This window comes from Tyto alba, unplaced genomic scaffold (assembly GCF_018691265.1).
Source record: "Tyto alba isolate M040663 unplaced genomic scaffold, T.alba_DEE_v4.0 Super-Scaffold_29, whole genome shotgun sequence".
Lineage (NCBI taxonomy): Eukaryota > Metazoa > Chordata > Aves > Strigiformes > Tytonidae > Tyto > Tyto alba.
In genome coordinates, this window is record NW_024881303.1 from 6,505,952 (window position 1) to 6,516,471 (window position 10,520).

At 41.3% G+C, this 10,520-nt stretch overlaps 1 long non-coding RNA gene across 3 annotated transcripts; it reads right to left on the reverse strand.

Moving 5' to 3' along the window:
• Window positions 1-2,291: 2,291 nt before the first annotated feature.
• LOC122154022 lies at window positions 2,292-9,237 on the reverse strand. Of its 3 annotated transcripts, none has more exons than XR_006165925.1 (3): window positions 9,153-9,237; window positions 7,994-8,130; window positions 2,292-3,682 (listed from the first exon to the last, which is right to left on the reverse strand). It is a non-coding gene; the product is annotated as an uncharacterized LOC122154022 (long non-coding RNA). The 3 variants fall into 3 exon arrangements; XR_006165926.1 differs by lacking the exon at window positions 9,153-9,237 and adding an exon at window positions 9,101-9,122; XR_006165924.1 differs by lacking the exon at window positions 9,153-9,237 and adding an exon at window positions 8,210-8,319.
• Window positions 9,238-10,520: the final 1,283 nt, after the last annotated feature.

Below are 10,520 nucleotides of genomic sequence, written 5' to 3' on the forward strand. Positions count from 1 at the left end.
AACAAAAGCTTTTGAGATGGCTCCAATTCAAGGCCTGCCCTTGTGCAGGTGTTGCGGAAAGTCTCCAACCAACAAATTATAAAAAAATAAAATTTATTTTTATACACAACTATTCAACACTCTGCAAACATACAAAGAGAAGGTTCGAATGACCGTCAGAGGAGAACAAACTATCACCACACAAACTTCTGGGGTTTAACGACAACCCAGAATGCTATCCTGGGTTTAACCTCAACCCAGAATGTTAGCAGGGGTTTGACACCAACCAAAATCACTCAACCACTCACCTAGTAAAAGGCAAGGACTCTCAACCTCGAGGAACATCTTAGGGCAGCGTCCCAATCCAAGGAGCCCCGAGGAGTTTCCTTCTGCGGCGTCCCAACCCAAGGGGAGAGTCCTTACCTGCAGCCCGTGGCTCCAGTCAAGGCTAGCTGAAAATGGCTCCCCACGGGGACTCCATTTACACCCCAGCCAAATCTGACCTGTGGGCAATACCAGCCCCTATTTGCCGAGGTCTCCAAGTACAGCAAAGCCCTGAGAACAAGGGCACAAGAAAAGCTCAACAGCCGCAAAGCCACATTTTCATGCACGTGCCACACAATCCACCCCATGACCACAATCATGATTCAGCTGGTTTCCTTGAAGTGGTGGCACAGTCACCTCTTGCCTCCAAGGTTAAAAGGGATTTCAGTCCCCGTGAGTTCTAATGCTTGTTGTGGATCATGGTTTCTAAATAATTATACAAATCAATCTCCAAACAAAACCCCCACATACTCCAACACGGACTTCACTACTTAAACTTCAGTACAATCTATTCCAACCAAAGTTAAAACTAATCATTCTAATAAGGAAGATTTGAACATATCCAATCAATCAATTAAAAAAATAACAATCGACTTCAAATCTCTCACCACTTTCTTCATTACTTAAAGTGGTACTAATACAGTCAGGTCATAAAAACACTTTCCCCACCTTAATATCACCAAGTCCAAGCACAACCTTCTAAAAGATACCACATTCACAGAAGTATTCGCCACCATGTTGTCATCCAAGTCTCGATCGTCCATGTGGGTCACCGTCACCATCGCCCATAACAATGCTGAAGACATCCGCTTCTTCCCCCCCAAAAAGATCAACACCTAGTCCTCAGATTAAAACCTGGGCATCGAGTTAAAATTCAGAGATTATCCATCCAGCACTAATACAGTAAGTTCTTCCACCTTCATCTAAATCCTCCCAGACATGTAACCCTCTAGGTTTTACGAGGGTCACAGGCACAATGCCGATTGAAGATAACATTATCATAACAACTTGGCCTACACATATCTTCAGTGGGAACCAGCCCTTATAATTGTTAAATAATAACCAATAACTCCCCTAGGGCACAATACTCCTCTTTTTAAGTTTCCATAATTTCCCCAATAGTTATTAACAGTAAAAACCTCTTCTGATAACCATATATCTCAATTATGTCATTAGACATTGGCATGTCTCTTAATCAAACTGATAATCCACTCAACTATGCCACTAGCCTGAAGATAATATAGTGTATCAAACACCCCCTTGCTGCCTTCTCTTCAGGCCTAAGACCCTAACGTTTAGAGGGTGGAATATCTAACCTATCCTTAATGAACAAATCCCAAATAATTTCAACCACTTCTTTAATATCTCTGCCAACCAGGATGTCATCTACATGCTGATAGATATATGGACAACCAACGACACTTCCACTGTATCAAGAAGTCTGGCCAAAACATTATGAGCAATAGTGGGGGAATACTTATATGCTTGTGGGAGTCAATTTAAGGTATTTTATGTCCCTTCCCAAGTAAAGGCCAACTGAGGCTTATCCTCTTCCCTTAGGGGAATCATAAAAAAACCAACACCCACGTGTTTGTTACTTCTGAAGCAGCCACCCACAAATAAGCGGCGGCCTGTATCACTGTTATCATTGATGTTATATTCAGGACAGTAGCTGTTAAAGGTGAGCTATTGCTATTCAATCTCCAGTAATCATTAGCCCCCACTGCCCGTCTCGCGGACTGGCCAAACTGGAAAATCGTAAGGGGAACATATACAATTTATAATCTCTTTTCTCAAGATGACCAATTACCTCTAAATACCCCATTTAACAACTGTGAACAATACTGAGACATGGATTACCTCAGAATATGATAATAAAAGAACAACCTGCAAAATTCTTACATAAGACACCCTTGTCCCCCTACTTCCAAAACTCCACGCTCCGCCTCTGGTAAATGTGGTATACTGAAGGCACAGACTCCAGCACCTGAGAGTACCAAAATCGTTTATTGAAAGAAAATTCTATGCTTTCCAAAGAAGGGGAGGCCCCTTCTTTCCCCCAGCTGTGCCCTGTTCCCATGTAAAAATAGAATGAAGATAAGGGTCCTTTGCAGCTGGCATCCAAAAGTCTGAGCCAAGTCCTTATCTTTTGAATGAGGTGGTTTTTGTTCCCAGGAGTCACTCAATCAAGTTCACTTTAACTCCTAGTTGTCCTTGTTCTTCTTGTTCTTGTTCTGTACTGCAAAGTCTCATGCTGCCAATTCCTCTGCAGTTAACATGTTTTTCATCTTCCACCCCTCCCCCTTTTTTGTTTATGACCATTTCTTTTATAACCAGTGTGGCCATAACTCGAGCTTCTACCTTTTTAACTCTTCGAAGAGCTGACCAGAGGAATTGAAGCATTGTGACAACTAACGTGACTTGCAGTACCTAGCAAATTGGGCTAAGCCATTCTCGCCTTCCCAGTTTCGTGTTAACAGGTAACCATAACTCTGGACGCCACTGTAAAAGAAAGATGTATGTACTGTTTATCACATCAGTATGTGCTATGCATGCCTTAAACTTGGGAGAGTGTAACATCACACAAAAGGAATGACTACATAAAATAATGTGAATAGTAGGTGCGATTACAATCAAGTAAGGGTGAGTAGTGCTCATTGTAACAGAATCTTCTCTTAGCAAAGTTAAGTAAGCATTAGTATGACTATCATATAAAGATACTTGATATAGCTTCCACTGAAAAAAAGGTGAGCCAAGACGCCAAAGGTTAGTATGTGCAGGAGATAGCCGTGAATTAGTGTAAAAATAATACTGAAGAACAGACCCTGCAGATCCTCCATTATGCCATACTAAAGAATGATGAAAACTAGAAGGGTGCAGGGACTCTGAGTTTTTTATAGGAGTAATATTGTGTAACGATAGACCAGGAATGGTAACAATTGCAAAATTCACGAGTCTTGCTTTTTATTGCTACTAGACGTTGTTGTGGTTGCATCCTTAAACAAAATTCTGAATCACTGGCATTAATGAGACATATAGGAGGAAAATCTGTTACCATGGTTGTTTCATTCATTTCAAACATTTAAGTATCCGAAGCAGGAGGAAGCCATACCCCTCTGGACCACTGGGTATCATTATTACTAATTGGTGGAGAAGCATCCCATCAGGTTAACAATCGGAACACTGGAGGATCCAGAATGTGCGCCCAGCACACATTTGCATCAACCTGAACATTCCATGTTAACGTTACACATATACACAACATACACCATTGTTTTCTCATTCTTGATCTTTCATGTGTCCAGAGATACATCTTCTTCGATGTCTCTGAAAATCGTCTGAGCAGGCTTGACGCTCCTTGCTGGAATCCAATATGGACCTGAAAGAAGAGAAACGCAAGCATAACCTCGTCCCCATGTTAAAAGTGGTACAGGCCCGTCCCATTTCCCTGACTCTACATGTTTATAAAAACTTTCAAATATATCTCAGGAGTCTGAGCAAACTGAAATTGTCTTTGAGCTGCCGTTTTGTAATTCTTAATTCCAGAAAGATGTAAAAAATTAAGTGACATCACTTTATCTAGTCTCTCTTGTGGAGAAAGGAGGAGATTCCCCCTTTTTTGTTTTTCAAGCATAGTTTTTAAGAAGTGATGCATGAGCTCCACAACTGCTTGTCCTGTAGGTGAACGAGGAATGCCTGTTACATGGGTGATTCCACGGTCCTGAAAAGATAATAACAGTTTATGAGAAGTATACGCAGGTCCATTATCAGCATCTATCTGTTTAGGTACACCAACTGAGGCAAAAGATCGTAAAAAATGTCTTATTACATCTTTTGTTTTCTCACCTGAGTGCGCCGTGGTGACTACAAATCCCAAAAATGTGTCAACTGTAACATGTGCATATTTAAGTTTTCCAAAGGATGGAATATGTGTGACATCTGTTTGCCATAATTCGTTGGCTTGAAGACCATGGGGATTTGTAGCATGTAATAAAGGAAGAGGTACTAAGTGCTGACAGTCCTCACAGGCACGAATAACACATTGTGCTTGTTCCACTGTCAAAGAAAAATTTTCTCGTAAGGATTGAGCATTCTGGTGAAAAAAACTGATGGGCAATTTTTGCCTGGTCTGTTTTACAAGTAATATTTACAGCCATTGTCAATTGATCTGCAATTCAGTTTCCTTCAACCAAAGGTCCAGGTAAATTTTTGTAAGAATGAATATGTACAATAAAATAAAAATGAGTTCTTTTTCTAAGTTAAGTCTGCAAGCAAAACTAAGAATTGAAATAATTGCTTATTATCTACTTTCTTGATAAAAGCATTTTCTAAGCACATTAGAATACCCGTTACATATGCAGAATCAACTACAATATTTACAGGTTCAGCATTAAATAATTGAAACGCTCTAATTGCTGTCATAAGTTCTACAATTTGTGTTGATCCTGTAACAGAACTTACATCATGTAACCACTTATGTTCTATAGAATCAAACCATGCAACTGCTGCTTTCCCAGTTTTTCTGGAGCCATCAATAAAAACCATTCGAGCTGCAGGGATAGGTGAGGATGCTAAAAGAGAATGAGGCTGTAAAGGTAAAAACTGTAGAGATTGTAACAATCTGTGTTTAGACAAGTGGTATTTGACAATATTCAGAAAATTGGACGTTGCAGTCTGAAAAGACACTCTCTAACCAAGGTAGCAAAATCATACTTAGTTGTAGGTAAATTACTATAGTGAGGATCGTTTCCAGTTAATTGTTGACAACAATGTCACCCAGAAGTAATTAACTGAGATAGCATTGCAATTGCTGTTGTCAACGTTTCTGAAAAAGAGCGAGGAAGAAATAACCACTCTAAAATAATTAGAGATGATTTTTCATTGTACTCCTCAGAGTTCCACTGTCCAAGTAAAGCATATGGTTGAAACCTATGATAGATGACAAATAGCCTAACAGGTAAATTCAAATGTATTCAATTTGCAAATGTTGTATTAATTTTTTGTATAACCTTTTGTAAAGATGACTTTGTGACATCTGTAAGTCGTCATTCTGAAGTAAGTTCAGTATCCTCTTTAAGCAAACAACATACAGAGGTGACAATTCCTGTGTGGTTATCCCTACGAAGGGACGTAACCAGTTAATAGTTCCCAGTAACTTTTGTAAATCATTCAGTGTTTGTATCGTGGGTGCAGTTCTGACAGTCTGAGGATAAACAGTAGATTCATATACTTTCCAGCCTAAATATTTCCAAGGTGCTACATTTTCTACTTTCTCTGGAGCAATTTGAAAACCATATCAACTTAATTCACGTGTTAAAGAATCAGATACAATATTCAGGTGTGTTAGTGTTTCTGTGGCAAGTAAAATGTCATCCATATAACGATATAAAATTATATCCTTATAAGTTTGTCTGACATGAGAAAGAGCTTCATTCACCACAATTTGACAAATGGTTGGATTATTTTTCATGCCCTGTGGTAAAACTACCCAGTAAAAATGTCACATTGGGCGATCATTATTTATCACAGGTAAAGAAAAAGCAAATTGATAACAATCATCATGGTGTAGGCAAATCATAAAAAAGCAATCCTTTACATCAATGACTCATAAATACCAATTCTTAGGAATCATTCTTGGACTAGGTCTCCCAGGCTGCAAAGCTCCCGTAGGTGCCATAACAGCATTAATAGCTCTTAAATCTTGCAAAAGTCTCAATTTTTGTGATTTCTTTGGAATAACAAAAATTGGAGTATTTAATGGACTAGTAGATGCAACTCTATGTCCTGCCTGTAATTGTTCCTCTCTTAACAGAGAAGCTTGCTCCTGCCATTCTCCTTTCAAAGGTCACTGATCGACCCACACAGGCTCATCTGTAAACCAAGTTAAAGTCATGGCTGGACTTCAGTGGCCCTCATTAAAATTTTGTTGACAAAGTCATACACCATTGTTGAAGTAAATCTCTACCCCACAAGGTGCACGGTACATGCAATACATAAGGTTGCAATACAGCCTGGTTTCCCTCTGGTCCTTCTATAAGTAATGAATGTTTACTTTGCCATGGTATCTGCATTCCACCTACTCCTGTAACTGCAACGAAAGCTTGGATTAAAGGCCATTCAAGGGGCCAGTCTGCTTTTTGTATGATAGAAACATCAGCACCGGTATCCACTGACCCAGTTATTGCATGACCATTCACCATACAGGTTAACATAGGTTGTCCAGTTGTAATCTTTTGTGTCCAAAAAATATTTGGCATACCAGAAGTCCCAAAACCTTTATCACCTCTCTGCTGTAAGGTAGTTCGAGTGTTACCGACTATATGGAGAAAGAAAATCAATTGTGCCAAATGTTCACCTGTCAGTATAGTACAGGGTGGGTGGGGTGACCACACCATAATTCTGATTTCTCCTGTACAGTCAGAATCAATCACTCCTAGCAGTACAAACAATCTGGCCCTAGTAGTAGAAGACCTGCCAAGTAACAGAGCATTTAATCCTTCTGGTAATGGTCCAAAAATCCCTGTTGATAATAACGATACACTGGTATCAGTTATTGTGGTTGATTGTGTTGTGGCCAAAACCAGGCTGACGCTCCTGTAGCAAAGTTGCCTTGTCCTAGCAACTCTTGTTCTCCAAATGCAGTTCCCGCAGCTATATTATCCTTAAGCCCAAACATAAAATGGAGCAGCGGATAAAATCAGTCTCAGAACAGACTTCCAACCTAATGGAGTCAAGACATTGGAGTTAGCTATAGCTTGCAACAAGTTCATTTAAAAGAAGCCTGTAGTCCATACTCCTTTATAGACTTGCTAAGTTCCTTAATAACTTCATATGGTAAATGTGCATATTCAGGAGGCCTCTGAGGTAGATAAACAACTGGCATAGCTTGTAAAAGAGAAATATCCCCCTTTTGTAATGCTTCAAAATGACATTAATCTAATAATCCTCTAGTACGCACTTCACTGCAGCCGCAAGGGGTGACTGGTACGAAGCCGGGGGGAGGGCGGGGAGACGCACAGAGAGAGGTGGTTTCAATACAAAAAGGAGCAATACAGAAGTTTGCCGTTGTCACTGTAAAATCTGATCTGCAGTTGGAGCGGAGGCTGCTAACACTTTTACTGGTGTTAACGGTGGATACAAGTCTGCCTCCTGACCTGGATTAATTTGCCCTGTATCTAAAGGATCATTCATCCCCGAATTTTCATCTTTTGGCAACTCAGCAGACACCTCTGCATTTTCACGGGTAGAATCGGAGTCTATTAATTTGAATGACTGAGATTCTTTTCTGACCTTTACATTCTCATTTCTCTCAGGTTCTTTTGATTCCGCAGCAGCATTCTTATCGGAGGACCCTTGCAAAACTTCTTCTGCAGGCATTAATGTTTTTAAGGCGCTATAAACAACTCGCCGTGTTATCAAGATTCCTTCCGGGGTCTCCAGCTGCAAAAGCGGTTTAGCCTGAATCTCCTCGCCCACCTTGTGCCGTAAGGCTGAGTCATAAGAACCAGTCTCCGGAAACCACAGACAATGATCACTTATCCAAACAAGTAACGTTACTAACTGTAATGGGGCGACCTTAAATTGCTGTTCCCACAATATTCTTTATAAAACCTCTGCATGCAGTTTCTGTTCCTTAGTTGCTGACTGCCCCATAATGCCTTTTTATGTAGGATTTCCCGTAGCTGCTCACCTGTGTCATCCAGCGATCGGTGATGAAAACCTCTGATGAGTACTCAATATATCCTTCCCTCCGTCCAGCTCAGGAGTATACCACCGGGAATGTTCATTCTTCAATTTCCTTTTCATTCGTCATATTTCTGTTCATTTCTAAAAAAAAAAAAAAAAAAAAATAATAAAAAACCAAAAACGATTCGGGCGCGTTTTGTGGTATACTGAAGGCACGGACCTCAGCACTCGAGAGTAACGAAGTCATTTATTGAAAGAAACAGTGTGATTTTATGCTTTCCAAAGAGGGGGAGGCCGCTTCTTTCCCCCAGTGGTGCTCTGTTCCCATGTAAAAATAGAATGCAGCTGGCATTTAAAAGTCTGAGCCAAGTCCTTATGTTTTGAATGGTTTTTGTTCCCAGGACTCGCTCAAGCTCAATTGGTCCCCTTTCACAGATGCTAATCCGTGCAGTTCGATTTAACTCCTAGTTGCCCTTTGTTTTTCTTGTTCTTCTTTTGTACTGCAAAGTCTCATGCCATTAATTCCTCTGCAGTCTACATGTTTTTCGTCTTCCACAGGCAAACACCACTGTTTACCTAACAACACACCAAACTCCAATCTGTTTCCCTTATAAGGGCTTAAAGCCACCTCCACAGCTATCATCCTCTTTTACCCCTAATAACCAAAACTACGTTTGCACTGTGCAACTTTTTTCCATTACCCCCATTACACACACCTACTGTATTTATAATCTTCCTTGATAATTTAAATCCTAACTCAGAATCTTACCGCCTGATTTAAAACACTAGTTTGGAGCCCTGTATCAATTAAAAATTCTAAAGTTACCTACCTGGGACCCACAAGAATATGTATATAAAGCTCCTTACCAACAAACCATTAATACAAATTCACCATGCCAAATGGGCAGCCCAAACCCCAAACAGCAACCTCTAGCTTTTAACTCTCTCAGTTCCCCTCCCGATGTCACAAAAGGGTTACATTTCCCTTCCCCAGGGAGCAGAGTCACCGGCATTTCCCCTCATTCTCGAATCTCCCCGCCAGCAATTCCACCAATTTCCAAATGTTATCGGTGGATTGCCTATCTAACATTGCTCGAGGTGCCCCCAGTACCAACACTTCCGGCCAAAGACCATTCCTCCCCAAATCCTAAAATCGATATGACCTATCCCGCAGTGCTTCAGGCTCCCTTCCAGGAGGCTGCGCGGGCTGGAGTTTCCCACTAAATTGCTGAAACTTCCGGGTTCCGGCCAGGCCAAACCCCGGGTCCGGCCGCGCGTCTCATGGGGCCCAAACCACCAGGCCGTGCGGCGCTACCGCCCACCTTCATACCTGCACAACGGGGGCGGAGAACTTCGCTAGTCACATTCAACAGCTCTTTGCACCCTTTCCCTCAGGGACTGGGCAGGTGTTTTTAGAAAATCTCGGAGCCCCGCTAAAAAGAGATCTAAGGGGGCTGGGGTCCACCAGCGAGGCAATCAGTGTTCCGTACCACCCACTCTCTTGTAACAATTCTACCCTCAAACCATCAGTTTCCAGTCGTTTCTCTAAGTTCTCTTTCTTCACCACTACAAAACAGTCTTGCACCTGAATCAAACAGGCACCTAAGATGGTGCACATATTTCCTTTACTTCCGCCATCCCAAAACTTCCATATCTCTGTTACAACTTTCTCACAACTACCATCAAATCAAACCACTTTTCCTTCACCTATTATACATCTAGGGGACAAAAGACACAACTGTACCTCTACAATAACTCCTCTATCGAAATCCTGCAGGCTATGCCAATTGTTGTGGAAACTCTCAAACCAACAAATAATAAAATGTACTTTTAAACACAATTAGTCAACACTTGGCAAACATGCAAACCGCAGGTTCAAATGTCTCTGAAAGGAGAACAAACTAGCACCACACAAACTTCTGGGGTTTAACGGCAACCCAAAACATAAGGTGCCCTTGTGGCACGGAATCACAACTTTACAACCAGTTAAGGTTATAAAGTAGGTATGTTTATTCAGCGCTGGGCACAGCGGGGAATGACTCCACCACAGACATGCACCACCTGGAGCCAAAAGGGGGTCCCTTTTATTGTATAAAAAGTAACATATTCATCTACTCTAATACATATGCATCACTACTCCAAGGATAGGGAGGGAATATTACGATTAGTTCCAAGAAATCAATAACATATCCCCCCACCCCAAATTCCTCCCGTCGCCCTTGCGCAGCGCTTCCTGGTGGTGGTGGGCAGGGGTCTTCAGATGAAGGCTCGTAGTCTTCTTCACTATGCTCCCTAGTTGACCCTTACTTCTGTGCAAACTCAGTCCTGTAGTCATGTGCACCTCATCCTTCAAGTCTGGGCTAGTTTGCAGCTCCTTTGTCTTTATGGCTCAGTGGTTTTAGTTCCTCTCTTATCTCAAGGACAAGAGATACCAGAGATGGCCCATCCTGTCTTCTTTCCATTCAATCACAAGGGAGTTACTTTGATATGGACCATCAATGGCTCATCCTGTTCTTTCTCATTCCATTGCA